Source organism: Diaphorina citri, unplaced genomic scaffold (genome assembly GCF_000475195.1).
Source record: "Diaphorina citri unplaced genomic scaffold, Diaci psyllid genome assembly version 1.1 scaffold602, whole genome shotgun sequence".
Taxonomy (NCBI): domain Eukaryota; kingdom Metazoa; phylum Arthropoda; class Insecta; order Hemiptera; family Psyllidae; genus Diaphorina; species Diaphorina citri.
In genome coordinates this window covers 91,141-101,318 of record NW_007378036.1, presented here as the reverse complement: position 1 = coordinate 101,318, position 10,178 = coordinate 91,141, and positions in this window count along the sequence as shown.

Sequence of the window (10,178 nt, the reverse complement as noted above, 5' to 3'; positions counted from 1 at the left end):
CTACAGATTCACATATCCTGGGGGGATGAAGGTTAACACAAAAAAGGGGGAAATGAGCAGCGCCGCAGGCGAAATTTTCGAAAATTGTGAGCTACAATTTATAGAAACCAGAATTAACGAAATTGAAATTTTTATGCCCACAGACGAAAATTTTGGTCTCTAATATTCAACTTTTGAGTACTGCGTACCACCTGACACCTAAAGTTTCTTTTAGCGTACCACCAAACATCAATGTTGTGTGGTTCGGGGCTTAAATGAAGATATTATAGCGCCGCAGGCGAAATTTTTTGTTAATTGTAGCACGATGTCACAACTTTTTGGTGCATTGAGAGTAGATTTTTCTCTCTCTCCAACTAGGGTTACCAGATTTGTTTTTCGTATTTACGAAATAAATCATAAAATTAAGGTTTTCAAAGTTCTTCGCGTACCACCAGTGCCCTAAAGCCTAAATCACCAAAGTATGGAAAAGTATTTACAATTCCATATTTCGATATGATTCGTCCAAAATTCCAAATTCAAAATTCTGCTTTTCCATTGGCTATTACACTATTGTAAGATACTTTTCCATACTTTGGTGATTTAGGGCACAGAAGTGCTTCCGCGTACCACAGATTGGGAACCTTTGATGTTTTATCCTCATTTATTTGAGAATTTGACCACATAATAATGGAGCTCTAAGGGTTAGGTGGTAGAGAACGCCTAAGGCGTTAACCTCGTCTAGTGGTTGCCTTCCACTCAAGAGATTATTATTATTATCATTATTATTATTGTTGTTATTATTAATATTATTATTATTATTTAAGTAACATCTTCATTTTAGAGGATGGCGCTTAAATTCTTTCCTTTTAAAGCGAAGCTATTTCTTTCACGATTTTTGGCGTTCCACGAACGACTCCATAATTCCATACCCTGCAATTCTCTTCAAGACATCGGCAGTTACAAGGCTTCAAAAGACCAAGCCCAAGCCCTCATGATGGTTGATCGCACATCCAAGTATGTAGTTTCAGGTCAAACCATCTAAACCTGACTGGAGACCATCACATTTCCGGGTTTCGCCAAGCCGTTCAAACAACTCCACGCGTGGAAAATGTCGCACTTGTCAACAGTTTCTGCGACTTTTCTTCGCGGAGTGCGAAATATGACTTCAGATTATTTCGTGACATATCCTCCCTTATCTTCCTTCGTAATCCTGTCTTCCTTCTCTCTTCGATTTCGGGACGATAAGACCATAGCAGTTACAGTTCCCTCTGTCAAACCTCTTTAAAAAAAATAAAATAAACATGAATGTTATCAGGTTTTCACGACCAGTTAGCTGAGACTAAGCAGGTAGTGCGCCTGCCTTGTAAGCGCTAGGAAACGGGTTCGATTCTCGCCCGGGGTGAACTTCGTCCTAACAGACAACGTTCGTTCTCAGAACAGCTGGCTCTCTCCTAACCTGTCCTCTATTCCCTCTTTGATTTCGGAGGTATCTGGCAGTTCCAGCTTAGGCCAAAACGCGGTACGCCACGCCACTTGAAATTCCAAGAAATTCGTGCTTGGAAAAGTTGGAAAATAAGGTACTTATGACCGAAACCAAGTAGGTACTTATACTATACTTATGCTTGGAAAACTTAGAAACCAAGGTACTTATGACCTAAACCAAGTAGGTACTTATACTACATATATATATAGGGATACTTGTGTCCTAAACCACATCGCGAGTGAATCTGTACATAACAATAGAATAGGTACCTACCAAATTTTAAATATTTGGTAGGTACCTATTCTATAATTCTATTCCGTTCCAGTCCATTACATTGTAAAGAGGCCCCAGTATGTAGTGATTTAATTACTATGCAAATGTGAATATGTACTATTAGTCGATAAATTGCCACAGACTAGAGTTTTAATTGAAATTCATATTAAATGGTTAAATTATTCTCATGTCGCGCATTTTTTTCCATACTCTGTATAAAATGCCCAAGAAAAAAGAAGAAGAAGAAAAAGGAAACTATATGTATGTTGTACCATAATTACATCAGAATGTATTTATTGCATAAGAATTTGTTTATTAGGGAATACCCCAGGCCTAGTTCCCTCCTTGATATTGACTTTATTGATACAGTTTCCGTACTATGGGTATTACCTTACCTACCGGAACATTCTTTTGGCACATAATATTGAGTAATATATGTACCTAAATTTGGCTTCCTTAATATTTTTTTTTAAGAGGTTTGACAGAGGGAACTGTAACTGCTACGGTCTTATCGTCCCGAAATCGAAGAGAGAAGGAAGACAGGATAGGAGAAAGCCAGCCGTTTCGAGAACCATAGTGGCGCTACCTAACGGACGAAAAAAACAACTGCGTAAAGTCTGACGTCACACATATTTGAACTCTTTCATTAGAACGGAAATTTTTTTTTTGAATTTTCGACCTTTTACAGTTATTTTTTCAGAGTTTTGACCTCAGATTTGGATTTTTCCCAACTTTTTACAAAGAAATGGACCATTTATTTATAATTTTTACCCATTTGCAACTGCTCCAATCTGCCCCGGGCGGGAATCGAACCCGCGGCCTAGCGCTTACAAGGCAGACGCACTACCAACTAAGCTAACTAGGCTGGCTTAAATATTGACGCAATAAGAATGAGCAGAATTGTCAGCGCTAGGTCGCGGGTGCGGCCGAAAATTTAATGCTAAACAGCCTGGAAAGTAGTGCGTTTGCCTTTTAAGCGCCAGGTTCCGCATTCCATTCCAGCTCGGGGTGAATTTTATCCTAAACAGATAAGGCTCGTTCTCGGAACGGCTGGCTTTCTCCTATCCTGTCTCACTTCTCTCTTTGCTTTCGGGACGATAAGACCTTAACAGCAGTCACATATCGCAGTTCCCTCTATCAAACCTCTCAAAAAAGATGTATGGCATGTATATGTTCAAATGTTAGAAGAGTGCCTTATTTAGACTGTCGAATTAGAACATGTAGTCCCTTTATCTCAACAGTTTAATATTTTCAATGTGAGGACCAAAATTTAGAGACGATTATATGACCAAATATAGCAACACTAAGCTTCCTTATGGTCGCAAATAAGAGATTCCTACTGTAACAAACTTTGAATACCAACAGGTTAATAGGACGTAATTGAACGAGCAAACTGAAATCCAAGAAGTCTTAACTCGGCGATTTTTTTTCTTTTCTTTCAGTTTATTCATTTTTCTGTTTGTTTCAAAATAACTCGAGATCTCTCGAATGGTTACCGGATTTTGATGAAATTTTGCAAAAATGTTCTTATTTCGCCAAGTATTTTTCCGCATTGGGGCCTAAATTTTGACCTGAATTAAGATTCTGGGATCCCGTACGGCCTCTCTTTCCGAGTTCTAGAGTTCACTAAAACACAAGTTCAAATGTTCTTTTGCACTCATGGCGAAAGTACCCAAGTCAATATTCAAAGCCAAACTCCACCTTGTGTAAGGATTACCAGCGCAGTTTTAGAATTTCTGCAAAGTTTTGCAAAAATTGTGGGCCTCTCACATTACCGTCGCGTCGTTACCTTGTTCATTAATTAATTATTCCTTCCTCATTCCAAAGCATCACAATTATTAATTGCCAATCATTAGCATAATATACGCTCTAGCTTTCAGTTAAATTTTGCAAAAATGTTCTTATTTCGCCAAGTATTTTTCCGCATTGGGGCCTAAATTTTGACCTGAATTAAGATTCTGGGATCCCGTACGGCCTCTCTTTCCGAGTTCTAGAGTTCACTAAAACACAAGTTCAAATGTTCTTTTGCACTCATGGCGAAAGTACCCAAGTCAATATTCAAAGCCAAACTCCACCTTGTGTTACGGCTTGTTCCAATACTTCCCATTTGACTAAACATATTCGTGCGATTTTTTTTTTTTTTTAAATGCGGTAAGAAAAATGAAACTATCCGGAGCACCTGAAAGCTCTTCGCGGAGCACAGTTTGACAACCACTGGTTAAAGTCATTTGTTAAATATATACCTACCATTATATCTACCTGTACAGGACACGGAAGCAGCCCACATATTGAATCCTTCCAACCACGTGAGATAGGACAAGGAAAGCAAACCAACCTACCTATTTTAAATTTTTTCTCTCTATTCCAAAGAAAATCTCACCTGGTTTAAGGCGACGCAAGTAGAAGTAGATTTGTGATCGCAGACAGTCGGTGGAATTGAGTCGCCTCTCTTCACAATTCACATCTTCTATATCACCTGCAACAAAACACAACAGAAGATGATCATTAGCATTATTTTTTGTTAATTTAATGCCTGTTATTGCTGTTGAAATTGATAATGTATGTAAATAAATGCCTCGGTAGCAAAAATGTTCTTATTTCGCTAAGTATTTTTGCGCATTGGGGCCTAAATTTTGAGCTGAATTAAGATTCTGGGATCCCGTACGGCCTCTTTTTCCGAGTTCTAGAGTTCACTAAACCACAAGTTCAAATGTTCTTTTGCACTCATGGCGAAAGTACCCAAGTCAATATTCAAAGCCAAACTCCACCTTGTGAAAGGATTACCAGCGCAGTTTTAGAATTTCTGCAAAGTTTTGCAAAAATTGTGGGCCTCTCACATTACCGTCGCGTCGTTACCTTGTTCATTAATTAATTATTCCTTCCTCATTCCAAAGCATCACAATTATTAATTGCCATATTGCCAATCATTAGTATAATATACGCTCTAGCTCTCAGTTATAATTATGCGTAATCTAGATCCCCTCGTTACCAAACAACGTGACGGAGATATTGCCTGTCAAGTTTTTACGCGACTTCGAAAAAAAAACATGTATCATGTATTTCATCGCTGTTTTTCTTGTTGTTGCTCTTCTTCTTCTTCTTCTTCTCCTCCTCCTCCTCCTCCTCCTCCTCCTTCTTCTTCTTCTTCTTCTCCTCCTCCTCTTCCTCCCTCTTCTTCTTCTCCTCCTCCTCCTTCTTCTTCTTCTTCTTCTTCTTCTTCTCCTCCTCCTCCTCCTACTTCTTCTTCTCCTCCTTCTTCTTCTTCTCCTCCTCCTCCTCCTCCTTCTTCTTCTTCTTCTTCTTCTTCTCCTCCTCCTTCTTCTTCTCGTCCTTCTTCTTCTCCTCCTCCTTCTTCTTCTTCTTCTCCTCCTCCTCCTTCTTCTTCTCCTCCTTCTTCTCCTCCTTCTTCTCCTCCTCCTTCTTCTTCTCCTCCTTCTCCTTCTTCTTCTTCTCCTCCTTCTTCTCCTCCTTCTTCTTCTCCTCCTCCTCCTTCTTCTCCTCCTTCTTCTTCTCCTCCTCCTTCTTCTTCTCCTCCTTCTTCTTATTTTTCTGTTCCTCCTTCCTTCTTTTTCCTCTTCTTCTTCTTCTTCTAGAGAGGGAACTGTAGATAACAGTAAAGGTCTCATCATCCCGAAGGGGAAGATAGGACAGGATAGGAGAAAGCCAGCCGTTCCGAGAACGAACCTATCTGTCTAGAATAAAGTTCGCCTCGGACGGGAATCAAATGCGCGACCTAGCGGTTACAAGTCGCGCGCCTCTTATTCTCCTTTTTTTTATTCTTTCACAGTTTCAACCAAGTATACTTTTTTGTTTTCTCATTCGAAATAGACATACCTAATGGATTCCTCCTAGGTAAGAAGGTACCGTCCTATCTAATGGGTAATAAGCTATGTAGTTGATTAAATTCAGACACAAAGTCTTCTGAACCGATGGATCTACGGAATCGTACGGATAAGTACCTACTCAGCGCGGAGGTAAAATGGTCTTTGTGTATGATTAATTGATTATGCACATTTTTCAATGAAAAAAATCGTAGCATTTTGATCCAATGTAAAAGGAGTAGCTTTCATAAATAAAAATTGTAGTTCACTCTAGTAGACGATAGTGGGCGTTCGTGTTTTGTATTGTAGACCTCCAGTAGACTTTGCTATCCTATAGGTACCTACTGTTCTATAGTTTAAGTCTGTGCATACTGAAAAGCACCATTAGTATAGTCATTATTCAAAAGCATTTCAGCACCCATTGAGCCTGGAGTTAAGTGCATACCTTTCGGAAAAAATCGAGGTGTCAAATGTAGTAAATTTTTTGAAACATTTAACATAATATTATGGGCTGTATGACAAAAAGAGTATGCTGGTAATACTTGGGTGATGTGAATTGTAGACCTTATAGAAAATAGACGAGATCCTTTTGAAATCAGATCTCGTTAAGTCCTGAGCTAGAGGTTAAGGCCTGGGATTTGTTAGCCAATTTAGTATTTAGGCTCTACCGAGCGCTCACCTGGCTTGCCATGACCATTAAATAGTTTAATTGCAATCTTTTTGTTCCTCCACATTCTATTGCTTAGAGCTTGGGATTTGTGGAGAGCTTCTTATGACAAGCTTATAGGCCACACACTGAGAAGAAAATTGAATTCACCGTGGAAACTTTGGATAACAAGTTGGAGAGGATTTTTTAATGGTTCAGTTGTATAGCAGCACCCCTAAGGCTGATGCTTAATGCCTGGTCTACGATTAATACCCCGTTGCCGTTTTACTGCTTGAAATTCAACTCATTATTTGTCCTTGGATGCGTTTTATTTGTCCTTGGAACTTACCAAGTCCATGGGAAAGAGTCAAAGTCCAAAACCCAAATTTTCGGACATTTTGGTCTTTATTAGTTGATACCACAAAACATTCTAGCCTTACTAAATTATACCCCGTGTAGACAATCCTCCAAAATTTCGAAATGCCCTTCCTCTTTGGACCCATTTGAGACGGCCATACAGTCACCTGTCCCCTCTTGACATTGCTTCACATCATTGACCCAAAAGTAGTCCTTCCCAATATCGCGAAACCGCCATGGACTAATCAAATATGACTTTTGAAATTACCTTTAAGAGGACACATACCATACCCATCTAATTAATATCTTTATTATGACTTCCCTCAATTCTTCTTCGCCTTTTCCCGTGTACAGACGGAGTCGCCGTTTTTCGTGAGCCTCTCAATCAGCCCTAGTTAACTAGGGTGATTGACATTAATCAAGAGATGGTTGTTTAATTATATCAAAGGTCGCCAAACCTATGTGGAATTCAGGAACGCTAAATTCAAGTTCAGACCATTGAAGCAAGGAGTTGCTCAGGGAGGAGTGATCTCCCCTCTGTTATTCAACTTGTATCTAAGCAAAATGCCTCTTCCCCCACCAGGAATCACACTTGTCACCTATGCCGATGACTGTTCAATCTTAGCGTCCGGTAATGACATTGACGAGCTGACCATACTTATCAATAACTACCTCGTCACCTTGCACTCTTGGTTCACCAATCGCAACCTGCAACTCTCCCCCGAGAAGTCCTCTGCAACACTCTTTACAACCTGGACTTGCGAAATGAACACTGAGCTGAAAATCAAGATTAATGAGCAACAACTGCCTACGGTCAAAACCCCAAAGATTCTGGGTGTCACTTTCGACCCCATGCTGACCTTCAAAGCTCATACTGACAACATTGCTAAGAAACTCAGAAGCAGAAATAACATGTTCAAGTCACTTGCAGGAACAACCTGGGGAAAGGAGAAGGAAACGATGGTCACAGCATTCAAGGCCCTCAGCCGCCCACTATTAACCTACGCTGCACCAGTATGGTCAACTCATCTTAGTGATAGCCAATGGAAGAAGTAGCAAGTATGCCAAAACACCGCCTTAAGAATAACAACTGGATGTGTACTGATGTCCAACATAGATCATCTTCACAATGAGACGTTAATCCTGCCAGTCAAACCCCACAACCTGATGATGTCAGAACAGTATCTCTTGTCTAGTCATGTGGAGGGACATCCTAGCAATTCCCTAGTCACTAAACCCCGACCTCCACGCAATATTAAGAGATCCATGATGTCATTAAAACCCAACATCAACTGTTTCCTACCATATCCAACAATAGATAAGGAACACTTGAAAATCTGCAATGGCGAAATTCATACCAAAACAGTAGAGGACACAATCCAGAACTTCAAACCGAATAAAGTCCTAAATGAAGCTCCCCCACCTATAGCAAAAGAAGAAAAGGAACTACCAAGGAAAACCAGAGCGAGACTAGCACAACTAAGATCTGGTTGGTCTCCTATGCTTAATCATTATATGCATAGACTTGATCCCAACATCCAAGAGGAGTGCAACCAATGCAACACAGGACCTCACGATGCGCATCATCTGTTCCATTGCCCAGCTCACCCAACCACATTGACAGTACGAGACCTTTGGGATAAACCAAAAGATGTTGCCTTATTCCTGGACTTGGATCTTTGAGAAGAACATACCGTGGACATTTGATGACTCGCTGCCTGCTACAACAACAACAACAACAACAACAATACTCTTTCTGGGGGTTCTTCAGAGTCCAGTTTTCTGTGGCGTAGGTTGATGAAGAATAATGTTTAATTATTTTCATGTACTAGGAACCAGATATGCAAGATTTGAAGCCCCATTTCTTCAATTTCATTTCGTCTCTTAAACAGATCTCAACCTATAAAATACTCTTCGTAATTTTCGACAAAGTCTCTTCAAACAAGGAGGCTATTTTAGAACGGTAGATAATTAGATATTATACAACGTTCCTTATAAGTAGTTACTTCCTTTGCGAATTTTAAATAGCAAGATGTGATATCTCATCAAAATATTTGTAGTTATTATTATAGAAAATCGATCGAACGAACTTATTACTAAGAAGCGACCTTATTCACGATGTTTTTTTTTTTTTTTTTAATTAATGATTATTTTTATTTAATTTAATATTGAAATTTATGTTTTTATTTAAAATTTTAGAATTAAATCCGCAAAATAAATAATAAATGCAGTACATAGATACTTATAGCAACCTGTTTAGGTTAATTCTTAAGAATTATACCTACCAAGTCGAAATTCAATTTTGGACAATAATTCTTTCTTTTAGAAACCCCTCTGTGAAAACCCCTCAATATTATTTTTCACATTGTGCTTTTTCAAGTAAAATACTTGCCTTCACTATTTATTAACTAATTAAACTTATTTTCAAAAACTTTTTTCGATAACTCTATGTTTAGTTCTCTTTTTCTTTAGCTTATATAAAAATATACAAAGTCCCCCATATTATTTTATTGGTTAATAATTTTATGCGTTTCTCTGGCAATTTTTGTTACGCTAATGCCCGGAAATACTCTTGAAATTTTAGATTAAACTTGAGCAGTTTAATTTAAGCAATGTGATTCGCTAATCTTTGCTTCATTCAATCGGGTTACCCACGTTGACGTACCAGCTGTTAAAAAATATCAAAAATTGAAGAAAAACGGAAAACAAATCATAGAAAACAAACATGATTGTCTCTGCTATTTATTACAACATATCACTCAATTTACACAATAAACGTGTTTACAAAAATCAATTTAAAAAAATACGAGATAAAAAAAAGTAGGTAGATAGTGTAGTGTGTACTGCATCAGCTCAAACGGATAATCATTGGTGGACTTTTTATTATTATTATTATTATTTGTGGTCCTTTGGCCCGGATTTGAAGATTTTGAACCAGCGTAGCAGCGATCCAAAAATAAAAATTTCAACAAGACATTGAGTGCGAAAAATTTGGGGGTAGTTTGTATTTCCATTTCTATTTATTGTTTCCTATTCCTCGATTTTTCGCTCCTAAGCTGCGCAAACCAATAGGGCTCTGGATTTCTAAAAATGGTCAACCGTTTGAACCGATGCAGTCATCACATCCTATTTGTTAATCGGTGCTAAAACAATAAATATCATACAATTCTAAACACTAACAGTAACATGTATCCAATCACTAATTTATACACACATTTTGAGAGAGAGAGAGACTTTGGTTATTAATAAGAGAGAGAGAGAGAGAGATGGAAGTAAAAGAAGAAGGGGGAAGGAAAAGGACAAAGAAGGAGAGAAATAAGACGAGGAGAATGAGGAGAAAGAAGAAGAAGAAAATAATCATAGCTAAATAGAAGTATGTAATAAGATTGAGGAAGAGGAGAGAAAGGTCGACAGAAAGGGAGGGGGTTCAGAAGGTGAGAGAGAACTGACAGAGAGGAAGAAGAAACCTGCCTCGGTGGTGTAGTGGTCAAGACGCTCGCCTGGTAATCAGGAGGGCGTGGGTTCGATCCCAGCCGAGGTATGGAATTTTATCCTCATTTATTTGAGAATTTGACCACATAATAATGGAGCTCTAAGGGTTAGGTGGTAGAGAACGCCT